Source organism: Dermacentor silvarum, chromosome 1 (assembly GCF_013339745.2).
Source record: "Dermacentor silvarum isolate Dsil-2018 chromosome 1, BIME_Dsil_1.4, whole genome shotgun sequence".
In the NCBI taxonomy this organism is placed as follows: Eukaryota; Metazoa; Arthropoda; class Arachnida; order Ixodida; family Ixodidae; genus Dermacentor; species Dermacentor silvarum.
In genome coordinates, this window is record NC_051154.1 from 97,038,454 (window position 1) to 97,054,716 (window position 16,263).

The 16,263-nt window shown below is 48.3% G+C and overlaps 1 pseudogene; it reads left to right on the forward strand.

Moving 5' to 3' along the window:
- The first annotated feature begins 741 nt into the window (after positions 1 to 741).
- Positions 742 to 921, forward strand: LOC119437788 (U2 spliceosomal RNA; annotated as a pseudogene).
- The last annotated feature ends 15,342 nt before the right edge of the window (positions 922 to 16,263 follow it).

Sequence of the window (16,263 nt, forward strand, 5' to 3'; positions counted from 1 at the left end):
CTGAGACCAGTTCTCCGCAAGAAGCGCAACAACGCTTTCAAAGCCTTCTGTGCTGAGGACGGTCTCGGCCAGTGTCCATCTAACACTCGTGAAAGTTCTTTCCTGGGCGCACTGAAGCGGGGACACTCACAGAGAAGGTGGGCGATTGTTTCGTCGCAGCTACCGTTGTCGCATGTAGGCTGTTGGCCAATCCGATCCGAAATGAGCAGGCATTTGTGAAGGCCACGCCAAGCCACAAGCGGCACAGAAGCGTCTCCTCAGCTTTAGATATTCCTGACGGAAGACGGAGCTGTAGATTCGGGTCCAAGTTGTCGAGACAAGCGTTAGTAAATTCCGTCGAGTTCCGCTGTGCAAGTGTAAGTTCACGTGCGAGCGAACGAAGCCTTGTACCTGCGACTGTAGTATAACAGTGGAGATCATCATGAGCAGATCGGGCGGCCTCATCTGCACGGTCGTTTCCGTAGATACCGCAATGGCCTGGTATCCACGGATACGCTACGTCGTGTTATTTCTCTATTGCGTGATGATGAAGAAGTCTTATGTCAGCGACTAATTGTTCATTCGGTCCATGACGAAATGGCGACATAATACATTGGAGAGCGGCCTTGGAGTCGGAGAAGATTGACCATGATTGAGACGGTTCTTCAATTAAGAACTCTAGAGCAGCAGAAGACACTTAGATTGGTAGGCACTAGTCTGAATACGCGGAATGGCGTACACGTGTATGGTGCGAACGTAGACATGGCCGACGCGGGTCAAAGTGTAGTATCTGTTCTTATCCGTTTAATATCTGATACAGGTTGTATTTGGACCTAAAATATTAAACTTATTTTTGCAAGCTGGTGGAGTGCTTGAAGCCTGCTTCACCTGCGCCGCGGTTCGGCCCGGTATTGCACTATCTTCGGGATCGGTCCACGGTTTTTGGTCAATGGACATCGATCCGCTGGAAACTAGCCATATACTTCTTCTTTATGGGGTTTTACGTGCCAAAACTAGTTCTGATTATGAGGCACGCCGTAATCGAGGTCTCCGGATTAATTTTGACCACCTGGGGTTCTTTAACGTGCACTACAACGCAAGCACACGGGCGTTTTTCCATTCTGCCTCCATCGAAATGCGGCCGCCGCGGCCGGGATTCGATCCCGCGATCTCGTGCTCAGCAGCGCAACGCCTTAGCTGACTGAGCCACCGCGGCGGGTAGTAGCCATATACAGCCTTCGCTGTAATATATTAGTAAAAATTACTATAGAAACAGAAAACAAAGCTAAAAAGCGGAGGGGGATGGCCGCAGGGCTTTATTCATCATCGTTACTGCGAAGTGTCATCGCAAAATAAAGTGATAGGACGAGAGCTGACGTATATATCACTGTCGGCGAGAACGGCGTCGTCGTCCATGACATCCACCAAGATTATTGGACAAACATCACTTCAGAAATACCCGCGATACAATCGAACATGGCAAAGACTCACGGATTGTCCGGTGAGGCACCGCGTGACTTCGAAATTAGACGAAGAAAAAAAAAACACCGCATATCCACAAAGTGAATGATGATGAGTGGGCGAAGCACCGGTGGATCATTCGGGTAACCGTGAATCCCCCGTACATTGCCCGCTCGAACATGCAAATGAGTGACAACACATGTGTACAGTATATAGAATGTTGTTTTATTGGTCGTATATGGTATTGAGGTGCGGACTTCGTTTTCCCTTCATTAAGACTGTCTTGTGATCAGTGCAGCAGCACGGCGACGCCGGCAAGCGGACCCAGAGGCGGCGAGAGCGCGGGAAGCGGCGGCAAAACGCTGGAAGCGTTCTCCGGAAGCCGGCTTCCGGTTCTGGCTTCTATATACAGCGCTTATATAGCCCTTGTGCACCGCAGCGCGCCACTATATATAGCGGTCTCCATGCAAACCAGAGCTACGGACACCGGAGGACGACGAGGGTCAAGGCTCGGCCCTAAGGTGCTTCGCCCCTAAAACGGCGCAAAATGCGAAAGGTCGCCACTCTCGCTTGAGGCGAAGTGGTAGCGGGCACGGAGAGCACGGCACAGCATGGCGAGCAGGCGACAATCAAAAACAATAACAAAACAAAACAAACAAAAAAGCCACGTTATATTCGTGGCATGCACCCGAATACAGCTTGAGGCGCGTTCTGAGGCCAGGCATTTCGATATAATTCTCGCGTTATATTCGTGTAAATACGGTAATATTGCGATTTAAGCAAGGCCTCCAGTTGTGTGAATGCTTTTTGGGAACTACCTGCAGCAGATACAAAATATTCAGTACAGTTTCTTCACATGTCCACAGCCATGTGACAGTGCTCACGAAAGATGAAATGGTGGTGGCACCATTCAGTCAAACGTTGATGGACGGGAAGTGTATTCAGTCTTTATGCAAGGTGTCTGATAATCTTTCAGGGCCGCGATTTTGTAGCGAGGCATTATGACTTATTCTACTCTAGTCTTATCATCCACCGCTCACGGCCGGCTGATCCCGTTGATAACGCGAGCGGACCGTTGCTCCGACCACTGACAAAGCGCGATAAGCGCGAAAAGGCATTATTACCGGAAAGGCATCGCTACAAAATACCGGCCCAGGAGAATTAGTGGGTAAACAGTAGTGAATGTTCATTAAGCACTCACATCAGAGAAGCTTAGTTCGTATGGAGAGACCGTTCATAATTTAACCAAGCGAGGAAGTGTGATAGGCGAAGCGTCCCGCCGATAGCTTTTCTCAAAACCTGCGGCAATAAATCGACGCAAGAGTTACACAACCGAGGACTGATATACTTCTTAAAGGAGTTCCATTTTCATTTTTAAACGCGGAACTGCAAGCACAGGGAGCGCCTATGCTGGAGCAGCGTTCTTTTTCCTCTAGTAGTACGGCCGCCGGCTGCATCATACTGTCGTCGACGACTGGGACTGCCACTCCAGAAGTTTAAACACACACCTCCATTCAAATTTCGTCCGCAGCACAGAGCAAAAGCGCGTCACAGACACTTCATGTACTAACGTTGTATGCCCAGCTTTGGCGTTAGCCAAGCTTGAAGAATAACGAACATGTCTTTGGATTGCGCTGGGAATGAGAAGATTGTGTCACATTGACGGAAACTATAGCATGCTTGTATCCCATATGCAAATAATTATATTTTAATTTTGCTTTAGAGTTGCGTAAGAATTACATGTGGCGTCGCTTGACGATGAAAGTGTCAACCAATCTGTCTACCGTCACGTAACCAAACATCCTTGCATGGAGAGTTATTTTGCTTGGATACGTTAATGTATTGCCTAAAATTGTATTTCATGTGTTTCTGATAACTTTTCTTTGCGTCAGAGAGTAATTTCTTAATTCCATTTAGCGCGTGTTGAAAAAGTGGCGCTTCCTTCGTGAAGACAAACGGAGTGGTGCATTCATTGATGGGTCCTCAAGTACGCATTGATGGTTCCAAATATACAACATTGCGAGTAGCGTTAATTGTGGGAGTTGGGCGAGGGTTACCGTCTTCTGACGTGAAACGTCAGAGGTGGTCGCTTGCTAAAACCGCGTGTAACGAAAACATGCTACAGCATCATCGCTCATATCTTCACAGTAGTTTTACTCACGCGTCTTACTTTGGTATCACTGCGTAGAGGAAAGAGGGCCTTACTTGATGATGCATGTGTCAGTGCATACATGGCGCCGTTGTCGCGCCACGCATTACGTGGCGCGACAACCGCCAGCAGGGCTCCCGCCACCACGCTGAGTAAAAGAAACTTGTCCACAGCTGCTCACATGTGCAAGGCTGAGCAGATCTTTCCGTGTCCATGTCTTACAGCGCTGAGTACATCGCCCGAAGCGCGTAAGCGAGCCGGAGCATCACAAAAGAGCAGAGGATGCCGCACCCGACGGTCGGCGCCCGATAAAAAGAGAGGGACGGTAAAACGAGAATGGATACCAAGAGAATGGAAGCGTAGTCGAGGACGGCAGAAAACTAGTTGGGGTGAAGAAGTTAAGAAATTTGCAGGCGCAAGTTGGAATCAGCTAGCGCAAGACAGGGGTAATTGGAGATCACAGGGAGAGGCCTTCGTCCTGCAGCGGACAAAAGTATAGGATGATGATGATGATGATGATGATGATGATGAAGCCAGAACCGTGGAGCAGCAGTGGCTTTAGGGAAGCGTGGTCGTCTCGCACCCCGGGTTCGATTCCCACCCAGAACGAAATGTACCAAATTTTCTTTTCAAAGCCACTAATTTACTTTGTTTACAGGAACCTCCCTGAGAAATGTGACGTCAATCCGAGAATTTGTGCGGCGTCGGTCATTTTTCGTCACGGCCCAGTTTCGCCAAGGTCACCGCCAAAGGCACCGCCAACAAAGACACCTAAGGCTTTCGCCTTAATAATGCATAAGCCAACCATCAATAGCACTCACAGATATGTTTTTGTATCTGTGTAGCACGATACAACCAGCCGTGGTTGCTTAGTGGCTATGGTGTTGGGCTGCTAAGGACGAGGTCACGGGATCGAATCCCGGCCACGGCGACCACATTTCGATGGGGGCTAAATGCGAAAACAGCCGTGTACTTAGATTGAAGTGCACTTTAAAGAACCGCAGGTGGTTCAAGTTATTCCGGCGTCCCCCACTACGGCGTGCCTATCAGATAGTAGTCTTGGCACGTAAAACCCATAATTCAATTCAAGCACGATACATTGAATGCCTACGTATGGAAAATATTTTGACACTAATCTTGTTTGGCTGCTCGTCACGCCTTAGATAATTATAATGACACACGTACCTGGGTCAACAATTTGTAGCACCTTCCAGAATAAACCGGTGAAGAGTCTGCGCATGTGTTGTGTGCTTCGATCCTCCCTTGTACCAGTTTTTTCTTCGCGCAGTAATAACATGAATTCGTAGCAACTCGCCCGACTTTCAGTCCTTCTAATCCACTTGACCATGTTTTAGGACTGTGCTACTGTGACTGCAGCAACTGGAAGGTTAGTGCTACTGGCACAATGGCTCATTCTGTAGCCTTCCACGAGATTTATTTTCGTATTACCATGACTGTAGGTCTCTGTTATATGTTGTACAATTGTCTACATTGTTGCAAATATTTGTGTTGTAAAAATTGTAAGTGTTGTGAGCTTCAAAATAAAATGGTACTTCATTAATATCTGTCTGGGCATCTACTTATTACTGTGCAAGAGCTTCCTTTCGCAAGTGCTGTGGCAAAGGTTAGGGAAGTGACCGCCGAGGGGGGCAGCGAAATTGCGATACATGAAGCAGAGGCGCATGTAGCGAGAGTGCTGGGCTCTTTCTCATGTTTGTTAGGTGACGAAGTCAGAATTTATCGACAACGGCGGCCTCGCGATTATGAATCGTTATCACGAACAGTTAAGCTCTGGTTCGTCCGTTGACCAGCACACAGAGTAGTCACTTCCAAACCACAACTGGTAGATCGAGCTACCCCCGAGTGTATAGAGTGGGAACGGCCCGGTACTCTTGCTTACTATCTATAGCTGCGGCCCCACGTGTCGTAATTTCGCCGCTCCAATCACCGGTTACTCGCGCTGAACTTTTTCCATCGCCACTGTACAAAAAAGGTAAATATAAGCTGCAGAAATAAAAGCAGAACACTGAACCGGGTTCTTCACGACGGTTGAAAACGACTTAAAACTGATTTTGAGAGCGGTTTTGGTGAGACTCTTTAGGTATTTGTAAAGCTCTATTCTATACAGGTTTTTTTTTTTTTTTTTTTTTTTTTGCGACGTCTTAAAAACCAGATTTAGACTGTGTATAAAATGGATTCGAGCCGGACATTAGACTAGATATACGGCGTTTTCTAGAGTATGAGCTTCTATTCCGCGTCTTATGTTGGACGTTTTCGTCTCGGATAAACGGTAAAAAACGTAACGTATCCATTTTGTGCTACCTGGAAAATACGTGGAGGCGTCTTTTCTGTACCACCCAGCCAATTTTGTTTACCGCCACCAAGTCGCGCCACCGTGCGTTAAACACTGCTCTATTCAAAACTCCAGCCCGTCAGCTCCATAGCGCACAAGCCAAGCCACGTGGCGTCAGCTAGGGCTATAGCAAATACGAAAAGTCGAACATCCGGTAGTGATTGAGCGGAGGTGACAACAAGTCACAGCACAGGAACACAATATATTCCATGCATGGCATGCACTATATAACGTAAGCAGCCCTGCATCTTTTCATGCGCTAATAAGAAATCGGCTGCAAAGCTCGCCGAAATATAACTCAAACGTAGCCAAAACGTAGCCAGGGACCCAACCTCAAATATTTAAGCGGCAAACGCTCCTAAACGGTAGCCAATTTGCCAGAAAGTAGCCACCAACGGCAACACTTCCGACGTCCAACAGGTACAGCTACACGCTTGCTAAAATCTATACTATATATAGTCACCATGAAGGAAAACTTTATCCATGCCCGTCAAGCACAAAAGCGCCGTTGCGACCCGCTCGGTTTATTTTCCGGTTGATCTCAGTGACTGTAAAGTTGATTGCTTTACCTATTGGGGGCGAGGACTTACGGAGTAGCCATCTGTCGGAAACGCCTCGCTTGCGTACTATGAGGGATAACGCGGCGCGCTCCTCATAGGTTTGGCTGTCGGCGCTCAATTAAAACACCACGTGGGAGCCCTCCTAGCCATTTCTGTAAGTACTCTCCAAACGAGGGAAGTTTCTTACTGCCAAAATAATAACCTTGGGCAAACAGAACGCGCAGAACACTTTACAGGCGCTATCTCTTTACCGAATACGTACAGTGAACGGCCATTGCGCGCGGTCGCCGCGATGGAGTCCCCCGAACCAGCTTCTTGCGTGAAAGGTAGGCAATCGCTGAGAGCTGACTATGTGAAATATTCTTATAGTGTGCTGTCTGTATAACCAAATGGAGCATAACAGAGAGAGAGAGAGAGAATAAACTTTTATTCACAAAGGCAAGGTAATTCTTCCTCGTTGGGTGGGGCCCTCAGTCCAGGGCTAAATTGCCTTGCACGAACCTGCGAGCCCGCTGGACCAGCTGTTGCTGTTCCTGCCGGCCTAAGCTGAGCAGTGCAGACTCCCAAGAGGAAAGGGTGGGGTTGGGGATAGGAGGAACGCCCCGTGGACTAGAGCATTCCCACGTGGAATGATAGACTGTTGGTTCGGATCCACAGTAGGGGCAGTAGGAAGGGTATAGCAGAATGAAGCCTCAATGCAGCGATTGCACGGGTCGCAGCGACAGACTGCGCGTCTGCAAGCATGTCCGCGCACGATGCTTCGCTTTCGCTGCGAGTGCGTTTTCGCACCGTGCCGTGAGCTTTAGGCAGCAGCATATGAACATTTGATAGTACACAAGCAACCATTGTTGCGTGGACGCTATCAGAGCTGTTCAAAAATAATTTCGCTATAACTATAGGGACCTCGACGCTTACGGCGACTTGTGATGTGCCATCCCGACGATTCAATCATTGTTTTGTTTTTTATTTTCTTCTAAATTCTTGGACGTTTCAATATCGTTATTTCTCAAGTTGCGTCACACTGTATGTTTATCGGTCTTAGCGAGGAATTTCCCGCTGCTTCATTTTGTTAATCCAGTACATTCATTGTTTGGTGCTAACACAAACATGAGCATATAATGTGCTTCTTACGGCTGATTTACACTAGGCTAGCACGACACTGATTTTGGTCTGTCGACTGTTGGCGTCAGCATTTTCCTTCATTTACACCGTTGGCCACAGCATTTTCCGTCCTGTAAACTGTTGTCCCCAACAGTCGGCAGACCAAAATCGGTGTCGTGTAGGCCTAGTGTGCATCAGCCTTTACCGTTTCCTTTCCATTCTGCTGAACTTGCCAGTATCTAGCATCAACAAGTTCACAGACCAAATCTTCATGACATTAACCGGGCAGCGCGCGCGGGCGAGCTTCTCAGTGCGCGCTTTCTGCTACTTACCGAACATCGCAGCCCCAACGCCGTAGCAGAAATTTTCCTCGCAGAAGTAATTGCTACACATCCGAGTTGTAGCTGATGGCTGCTTGCCGGTTCTAAGTTTCGCAATCCCAGCTACATATGCAGCTTCTTGGCCTGCGGGTACGTATGAAGGCTGACACCGGGCTCCATTGCGTAAGCGTCCGGCACTGCGGTACCGAGCAATAGCCTACCATGTCGGACGCCTTCAAAGGCAGCCACTACCTGTTATAGTGCTTTCAAGTGTTGTCATGCAGACACCCAAAGAGGGAAAACACCCAAACTTAATCAGAACCGTAGCGCAGGTGGGACTAAACTTTCGTTTTCAGCTCGCTTCGGCGCTTCCGAAGCAGACGACGCGGCCGCTGCGTCCACGTGATTCCTCATACCACGTCACGCCGATGGTGGCGCCAGCTTTTCCAGTGGTGGAGCTCGCTGCTCGCCCCCACAACTTTAGGGGCGCGATCTTGTACGTGTTCCAAAATGGAACGGAGGCGTTCCGTTCCATCGAGCCGCACACGATTGGTCAATTTGAACGTCGCTCCGTTCCATTTTGGAACGCGTACAAGATCGCGCCCTAGAAGACGGTAGAGGCCCCGCTAAAGCTTCTAGAACGCTGTAGCCCCGCCCAGATGACCGAAGCGCGGCAGCCGACTGCCGCCGCGACTAAATAGTCCCGCTGACGCGACTAGCTCAAAGCGTCGGCTGCCATGTTCTCCGTCGGATGGTCACCGGCTGTTCGGCTCAAGACGTCCGTCCAGAGTGTACGTCCATTGGTGGGGGCTCCTGTGCATCCGCCTTTGAGGGGCAAATGCCGCTATTTTCTTATGTTGTACCCGACTAAAGTGTTGAAATATCCATGTACTGCAAGCAATGCCCTTCCAAACTTCACACCACTACCTTTCCACCTCTGGCATCATGCACACTGCGATCTGCACGCTCTCTGAAATGTTCTCGAGTTACCCCTTTGGCTATTTGCCTCGCGATCCTTGCTTCTACCCCCCCCCCCCCCCTCCTCCACCCATTTCTGCAGTTTATCAATTACACCTCCCGTAAACACCACTAGGTTCCGCTCCTGTTCCTTGGCCTTCGCGGTCACTGCACCGACCGCTTTCCCTGGAAGCGCACTAATCTGGACTCGCTCGTCTGCGCCTATCATCGGTTCAACTTTGAGCCAGGGTGTGGAACCGAACCCAAACTGAAAACCGTACCCGAATTGGAATTTTGGCCGGAACTGAACCCGAACCCAATCGATATTCTTGGAATTTGCCCGTACCCGAACCGAACCTGAACCTAAAAAACTTTGCGCAGCAGCATATAGTTCCGTGCTTAGTTGTCTGATTACTCGCGGAATTAGTTTTGTTTTTCCTTAACATATGACACGTTACAGCGATACGCGAGATGTTAGGCCGTCGGCGCATGCACGTCGTATACCGCGAAGTACTGCGGTGGTTACCACCGATAACTTTAATAGCCGACCTAACCATGATTACGCAGCAACATAGCAGAGCCCCATACGCAACCCAGACCGCCCACTAAGATCCGAATTCGCGCTAATTACTGGCTTTCCACCCTGACAGCAACAAATAAATGGTAAAATACATCATCGCTCAGTCTCTTCTCACGCTGAGGACAATGCATTAAGTATGCTTTGTCGGGGGAAATTGCCGCTATTATTGAGGTGTTTGCTTTGACGCTGCTAGGACTACAGAGGCATCGCCGAGCAGTAAAAGTGGTTTGATTTCCATTAGCAAATGGCGCCACAGCTTTAGCGCTGGTGATGCGTTGACGATGCGGTACGTTACGAAGGCCTAATTGTTCCCTGCATTATTAATTTACTACTACACTCAAGTATGGTGCGTGATAGGCGTCGAGCAGACGGTGCGGCGCGGTTGAACATTTATCAGGGCGCTCGCTTATACTAAAACTGGATAAGGAGGCTGCAATTAACTGCTGAGAAAGCGTATCGATGAAGCGAAGTCCCACTGTGGCATTCATAGAAACGCAGCCTATGGTTACAACACAAACATTTGTTGCGTCACTCCACAAACCGTGGAGCATGCATATTGGCAGGATGGCTAGCAGACGCTGAGCAGACGACGCGGCGCGGATGAACATACCTTGAGGGGCATGCAGCCCTGCAGCTTCCCCAGTGCTACCATAGAGAAAGAAGTTTAATTCCTTTCTCTATGGTGCTACACTACCAATGCTGCAAGGAACTACTGAGATGGGCCGGTATTTTGTAGCGATGACTTTAAAGTAATAATGCCTTTTCGCGCTTATATCGCGCTTTGTCAGTGGTCGGAGCGACGGTCCGCTCGCGTTATCAACGGGATCAGCCGGCCGTGAGCGGTGGATGATAAGAGGATTCCAAAATAAGTCATAAGGCATCGCTGCAAAATCGCGGCCGTGGAGTGACCTTATAGCCAGCGCGCAAGACTTTGCAACACCTGTAGAAGCATAAGACTCACGCGAGGCTCAGAACAAACCATCCTCGTTCATTCTTCAGAGGTATCAATACCCTCACCTGCTTACAAAGAGCAGCTAACTCATATGTATTGCTTCTTTGCTACACACTGGAAGTTTGGAATTGTAACTTAAGTAATACAATGTGAATTCGCGGTCTTCGACACCACTCATATGCCACAGTTCGCTCACAGCCAATCCTGTACTAAAAACCTGAAGCAAAATGAGGTGTGGAAGCCACGCAAACCCCACGCAGAGGCAGCGATTCTTCCTAATTGCCGCTCTCCTTATGTATACAATTTTTTTCCTGTATCTGTGCAATCCATTCGTAACCTGCATGCATGACGACTACGCAGTGACGGCAATGGAGTTACGAAGACGTATAGACTCAATGTGACTGAAATAGGCCATAAATACTAACCGCATTAAAAAAGAGAAAGAAAAAAAAAAGAATTTGCCACGGCTCTACACGTACTCAGTATGGATGACTACAAATGCAAACACGGAAAAGAGGAAGAGCAGAGAATGCGCCGAGGCGCCCCAGCGCGTGCCGCACACTTTCGCGACGGCACTGCCCAAGAAAGTGTCGTTATCTGTATGCCTGCTGTAGCTGTACATTAAATTTGATAACAGATAGTCAAGTAAAAGCACCAATTGTTACCCCCCCCCCCCCCCTTCCCTACTCTACTACAGTTGCCAAGCAGCCAATCAATGCCACTTTCTGACGAAACGATAGCTCCAGCGCCATGCGGAGAATTCGATAGCACTCAGCAGCGTGTCGCGTGGAGCAAGATAAAATGGACTACGTCAAACCGGTTCAGTGCTGCGCACCGGAACTGAACCAGAACATCAGAGCCCATATTGAACCCAAACCTGAATCTAACGGGGTTTTCCATTTTTTTTTTTTTTTTTTTTTCCGGTTCGACACCCTGCTTGAGCATGCTCGAATCGCCAACGAACAAAACTCGAGGCCGTTTCATATGCTCACCCTTGGAAGCTGTACTTAAAGCCGCGATGCCCCCCTCCCCCTCGTCCCAGCTTCACATATTGCTGGTTTATCGGCTTCATCTGCCGACGCATCAGTGGTAGCCCCTTCTTCGTGACCATCACTGCGTTCTAGCGTGATTGTCCTGGCTTCCTGCCCTTTTCCCACTTCGGAGTCAGCCCGAAGTAAGAGGGAATTGAGCGTGCTTTTAGCCTGCTCAACGTGAATAAATCGAAGTTAAGAAACAATGTGCACTAGCTGAGATGAGAAATGCCATCATTGTCTAGAAGAAACGATAAATGCTGCTTCAGTTAGACGCTGCCCGAGGACTTTGTTCTCAAGAGCAGAACGACGGAGGCCTATGGGGTCAGTGCTGGCACCAATGAGGTTTAAATAAAACTTGCTGGAGCGGAGGGAACGCCCTTGAGCTGGAGCCGCGCGCCGCCATTTTGCCACAGGCACAAAGCGCGCCTGGCCGCCACGGCAGCCGCAATGCGTAGTCAACGTGGTGGCGTTCTTTATTGGTCTTTTATTCTATGATACGGACGTTGTAATGGTTGCATCGTGCGTTGCGTACGGCTGCACAAATCGAGCGAGAAAGGACGCTGGGATTACGTTTCACTTGTAAGTAGCACATTTTGAGCTTCATGAAAACTTCTCTGCCTGTCGCAACACATGCTGATAGCTCGCAATCTGTCTACAATTTCACATCTGACGGTCATTGTTTTTTTGTTTTTGTTTTTTTTTTTTTTTTTTGTTTTTTCAAACAGTTTTTCTAAGGATCCAAATGTGCGAATCCCGTGGGAGCGGGCTGTTCGGCGGGGAGGCTGGAAGCCAAAAGACGGCGATCACAAATGTTTGAGGCACTTCCCGCCGGGTTGTTTCGACCGGACTGGGCAGAGGATACGGCTGCGACTCGCAAGTTGTCCGACCGGCGTGTTTGACGCATTTCCCAATCACGTGCAAGAGAGAGAGAGAGAAAAAAAAAAGGTAAAGGAAAGACAAATCACGTGCAAAAGCCGGGGAGTACACATTGTTGTGCTAGTTGACATCGCCGGTGCGGAGCGCGAATAGGAAAAGAACGCACCGGTCGCTATTCGCTGAAATTAAATAGACGACTCCTTAGATTTCGTCATCGGTTGCTGTCCTAATTAAAAGGGTTGCTCGCAACTACGAGGTGTTAAGTAGCGTCGTTTGGGTAGTACACGAGCAGCTGTTTTCTCTTACATTTGTGCCTTTTCTGTTCTTTATATTTGTATTTGCTTTACGCAATGCAGCGAGTAAAGCTAGTAGTTTTAAACTGCAATTCTCGTTCCAGCTAAAAAAAATCACAGCATATCCACGGGGTGAATGATGATGAGTGGGCGAAGCTCCGGAGGGAATCATCGGATCTCCCGCTTAAGGGGACGCTAGCACAAACGCGTTAGAAGCGTGCAGTACTCTCTAGTAAGGGGGAGCGGCCACAGCGTCTTACGCAGCCATTTACACATGCCGGAACGTGCACCGCGTTTGCCGACGCCATCACATGACTGCTGAGAGAGTATACCCCCCGTATTCATAAACGCTCCTCGACTTGAACTTGACTTGCCACCGCCTTGGGCAGCGCGTTCGAAACGCGTTGAAGGTAAGGCGGAGAGGCCACAGCGTCTTACACCAGCTTCTTACACGGGCCGTAACGCGCTAGCACAAACGCGTTAGAAACGCGCTAGAAACGCGGCCTTTCGTTAATGTTGGGTATTTATTGCCATCGTGGTGCGTGTGTCCATGTCCGCTTCGTGGCGTAGTGGGCTAACGCCGCGCGCTCGGAAGCGAGGGGTCCCTGGTTCGATTCCGCGCTACGGACACAACTTCGGAATTTTTTTCTCATTTTTCTCAGACTGGTTACACACTACTACTACGACGACGACGACGGGGACGAACGGGTGCCGCTATAAGGAGCTTCGCCCCTAAAAGAAAGCGGCCACCACCGAGGCCCCGGAGTACTCCAGCTGACAGAGGTGTAGAAGTTGACAAAGTTGTTGAAGATGTGGCGGTTGCATCATCTACAAAGCAGCGTTACAAAGAACCCGTGTACTTAGATTTAGGCGCACGTTAAAGAACCCCAGGTGGTCCAAAATAATCCGGAGTCCCCCACTACGGCGTGCCTCATAATCAGATGGTGGTTTTGGCACGTAAAACCCTATAATAAATGTTCGTTTCACTGACATTGATGGCGCTGCATCAAACATCACCATGACGAAGTGGTCGAACTCTACATAAGCATATCAGACTCCATCACATGACGAAAGAAACAGGGAAATGAGTGCCGAAAAAGTGAGGTCTGCTCTTACGAGGCTGATTATTTTTGAAGAGCAGTGATAGAGACACTTCACCGGTGTCCAAGCTTGCAAGGAGAACGCCAAAAGAAACAAAATAAAGTTGATTGCATTGTTATATGCCATTTGATTTATCATTGACTACTTCCCCCTTAACGCTCGCCATAACCGTTATAAACCATGGCGGGGAGATGCAGTCAGCGCGGCAGGCGCAGTGCGGCTCCCGTTTCTGGCATATGGCAAGATGGCTGCCGCGTGCGCGGTGCGGCTTCACCGCCACCCATTGACCTCCGCTCTCCAGCACGTTTATTTAAACCTCCTTGGCTGGCACCGACCCTAGACCCAGCCACGCCAGCGAACAAATACACACAGAGGACGCGCGACATACGAAAATGAAACAAAGCATTTTTTTCTGTAGCCTTAAGCACTATAGATAGTACTTAAGGTATATAGTTCTGTTTTCCGACCAGTGATTGCAGTTCACGGAAGCACGTGTCTTTTAGTTCCGATTCGCAATACGTTTCCGCACTTCATAGTCGCACAAAAAAGTGCTTATTTATATTGATAATTTACATTTTATTGTATTATGGACGAGCAGAAACATAATTTTTGTCCAGTGTAGTTTTTTACTGTTTCATGTAGAATAAAAGCTAGGAGGCCTAAATAATTGATGGAGTGGAGATTACGTCTCAAGTGAAGCCTCACCACCGCCATGTTACCATAGACACGAAAAAAAAAAAAAAACGTTACCGAAAAACGTGGAATATACGAAGCGCTTAAGATGGTTCATATTTCTAACGTGGTTATTGTCTATATTTAGTGGGCTTTTTATCAGATTTTGGGTGCTTGCATCGCAAGTTTTAGATATTTTTTGGTTTTCCGACTAGCGGTCTTTTTATTTTTAGTTGGCAACACTGCCCAGTGGTAGAGCGCAGCTACAAGGTTCAATGCATTTACTTCAATTATTGAGCTATCATTGCCCAGCATTTTGTAAACTGAATGCTGGGCCGAAATTCTTCCTCGTTTAGCCGCTAGAATAAAATCATGTATAGATGGGCAATTTAATATCACTCGTATGAATACAGAAAACGAGGAGACTCAACACTTACAGCCCAACAAATACATGACTACTGCACCCATAATAATTAGGGTTGTGCAATCTGGCTGCAGTAGGAACAACCCCTAAAGCAATTCAAGCACACAGTGCAGCCCAGCACTTGGTTTTAGCTAGCAGTAAGCTGCAGCACTTTTTTGGCTAGCAAAATGACGTGGATAGCAAAATGTGGATAGCAAAATGACGATGTCGTCAGCTAGCGACTTCCGGTTCAAGGGTTGGCGCTTCTGTTGCTTCGTTCAGCCTTGTCAGCAGTTTCTACAGTGCGATTTCCCGCTGTTCGCGAAGAAAACACGCGTCAGCAACGTGATTATGGTTGGCTTCGGCATTAGCGTGCGCGAACGCTTCCGTGAAAGGAAAAAAAAATGGTTCCTTTTCCATGGAATGAAGCGCAGAAACGTGAATATAGGCAGTTGCCGTCAAACGAGCGACCGTGAACGGCGAGCTGTGGGTACCGAACGTAGGAGCCAGAATACGTGAAGATCATTTCGTCACAGGCAAGTGTTTTGGCGAATAACTTCGTTTACTAATGTTCTAGTACAAATACCCCCCTTTTTAACAATCAGTTAAATACACACAAGTGCACCCAGCAAGGATCCTCAGCACATTGATTATGTGCCGTCTTCATTCCGGTACAACGAAAAGGCAACTGAGTCTGCACGAAAGAGGGAGTAGAGGCAACGTCAAAATAATTTGTGCACTTTTACACGACATGCGTCTCTTGAGAAAAAAAAAAAAAAAAAACGGGAGACTGCGAAGGCACAGCAGCCGACGACATGGCGCGCGCTGAGCACCGCTGCAGACAAAACAGCGGACAAAGCGATCGACTGCACCATTTGTTATGGGAAGCGTTACAAACAGCCACTTATTAGGTTGACTTACCACTTATTAAAAACTACTTCCTAAGTTAACGAACGTTTATTTGCGCTCGCCAAACGTTTGTGCTTCGTAAACGTCATGACTATTTGACGCGACACAAACACGTTGGGGCATGAAATGCTTGCCACCTAAAAATATACGAGTCTAAGGGCGCCAACATAAGTATGAAGGAGCGATAGCTCACACCTATGTTTTGGAACTGCCCAGCGATACTTGCATCGTAGTTTTTCACCAAAGTTCCGCAGTATATAAAAGACCAAGCGCGTGAAGCATGGGCATGAAGTGACGGCGGCATAGACGGCGGCATAGACGGCGTCGTGGTCACGAACCGGAAGTTGTAGCAGAATACGCCGTACCCCACAATCCCTTGCGACAACCGAGATTTTGCTATCCACCTATTACGACCTAGTGTTTGTGTTTTCGCTAATGAAGTCTGGAAGTGAGGCAGCTATTCATGCTAAAAAAAACTCGGACCAGGAACAATGCACACAACGTAATTGGTGGTTAAATTTTTAACCTAGCTACATTTTTAAAAAAGTAACACAACACAAGGT